Raw genomic sequence first — 2,500 nt, 5'->3', positions numbered from 1 at the left:
GACAAAGAAGGACGAGAAGTAATTCAGTGTCCTTCTTGCTTTAGAATTTTTAAGAGTAGAGAATGTTTCGATAATCATTTGACTTTAGGTAAATCTATTAAGTTTTCATCTAAATCGTGTGTTTGTGAGAATTTAGTTGCTTGTAGAAAATGTGGACGTGATTTGAAAGCTAAGAATGGGGTTAGTACGGGTAAAAATGCTTATGCTTCGTCTTCTGAACACCAGTGTTACATGTCTAAATGTTCTGTCTGTAAAAGACTTGTTGACTTACGACATCATTTTTGCTATTTACAACCTTTGAATCCTTCAGATAAGGAATTGAAGTCACGTTTAGATTTGAAGAGAGGGGAGTATTGTTTTTTGGATATCGAAACTATGAAGGTTTATGATGAGGAGAATGATAGACATGTCTTGGTTCCCAATTTAATTGTCTTTCAGTTCGAGAGTGGTGAAGAAAGAGTGTTTGTTGGGGAAAATTGTATGGAGGATTTTACCGATTTTTTATTTTTTGGGGAGGAAAGTCTAGTTTCTTCTGGGAAATACTATAGAGAAGTTTGAGGAGTTTGAAGAATGGTATCTTGAATAGGGGAGAAAGTATCTTAATGAGGAAATCGGTGATTGGGATTTCCAAAAAGAATTACTCGATTATTGTAGAGATGACGTAAATGTTTTGAGATTAAGTTGGTTGAGTCTTTGGAAAGCCATGTATGAGATCACTGGTTTTCACATAGGTATTGAGAACTGCACTGCAGCAAGTTTCACAAATCTGGTGTGGAGAAGTACCATTCCTCCATTCAAGATAGGTTTAATACCCAAAAATAATTATTGTAAGAATCACACTCAATCTAAAATGCGAAGACGTGGTTAATTTATCAGGATTTGTTATTTTATGCAGGAGAATTAGAGTATTCGGGAAAAGGTAATGGGGAACGATCAATTAAAGTTGGAGAAAAAATGGTGAGGGTGGACGGGTATCATGAAGAATCTAACGATGTTTTGGAATTTTTGGGATGTAATGTTCATGGGTGTAATAAGTGTTATTCTAATGATTATGTTTCTTTTTTTACTGGAAAAAAATGATATTGACTCGAATGGAGACACAAGACAGAATCGCAAGATTAAAAAATGAGGGTTACAATGTTCATTACATTTGGGAATGTGAATGGAATAAGATGATGAAGAACGATGTAGAAGTAAGAGATCATTTAGAAATGATAGATCCTTACTTAACTGATTTGAGAGCTCCGATTAATCCTCGTGAAGCACTTTTTGGGGGGAGAACTGAAGCAATTTGTTTGTTTAAGGAGTGTGATCTGACTAAAGATTGTATTAAGGCTGACGATTTTACTTCTCTTTACCCTAGTGTAATGAAAAAAGAAAAGTTTCCTACGGGTCATCCAGTTATTATCAGAGGACATCCTAACGAATTCGATTATTCAGTAGATAAATATTTTGGTGTTATGAGATGTCGTGTTTTACCTCCTGACGATTTATTTCATCCTGTTTTACCGAAAAGATTTGAAACAGAGGGTGGGGGTGAGAAATTAATTTTTTCTCTTTGTGGTAAATGTGCAAGAGAACAGAATTTTACTTCTATTTGTTCTCATTCTAGAGATGAGAGATCAATCGAGGCTGTTTGGGTGACTGTAGAAGTTTACAAAGCTGTTAGGATGGGATATGAAATCTTAGAAATTTTTGAAGTTTGGGATTATCGGGGGAGTGAAAAAGGGTTGTTCGCTCCTTTTGTTGATAAGTTTTTGAAGGTAAAACAAGAGAATTCGGGTTGGCCGTGAAATTGTGAGAGTGAAGAAGACAAACAAATTTACATCGAAAGATATGAAGAACATGAGGGGATAAAGTTAGAATATGATAAGATCAAAAAGGATCCGGTGATGAGATTTGTCTCTAAGATATTGCTTAACTCTTGTTGGGGGTTTTGGGCTAGAAATCTTGATAGACGAATTACTCGTCTAACTCATGAACCAAAGGAATTTTTCGATTTTGTGACTGATGAAACAATGAGAGAAAGAGTTTTTCGTATTCTCAATTCAAAGACTATCTTATGTCATGGGTACAAGAAGAGTGATTGTACAATTCCTAATCGTAAGGGTAATGTAGTTCAGGCTGCTTTCGTAACTGCTTATGCGCGTTTGCGTTTATACGAGTTACTTGAGAAATTAGAATCAAGAGTTTTGTATATGGATACTGACAGTGTTTTTTTCGTTTCTTCGAAAGAGGAAGAAGAATTTGAACCTGAATTAGGAGAGTATTTAGGAGATTTAACAAACGTATTAGAGGATGAAAAAGATTATGATGAAAGTTGTGTCATTTCAAGATATTGTAGTGGTGGACCCAAACATTATGGTTATGATGTTTTTTCTGAAGAAAGGGGTAAAAAGATCGCCACTAAATTCAAGATTAGAGGGATAGGATTGAATAGAACAACAGAGAAAAAAGTAAACTTTGAGAAATTGATTGATCTGATCATGAAGTCACAGTT

This window comes from Montipora capricornis, chromosome 14 (genome assembly GCF_036669925.1).
Source record: "Montipora capricornis isolate CH-2021 chromosome 14, ASM3666992v2, whole genome shotgun sequence".
Lineage (NCBI taxonomy): Eukaryota > Metazoa > Cnidaria > Anthozoa > Scleractinia > Acroporidae > Montipora > Montipora capricornis.
Note: the sequence above shows the minus strand (reverse complement) of the source record.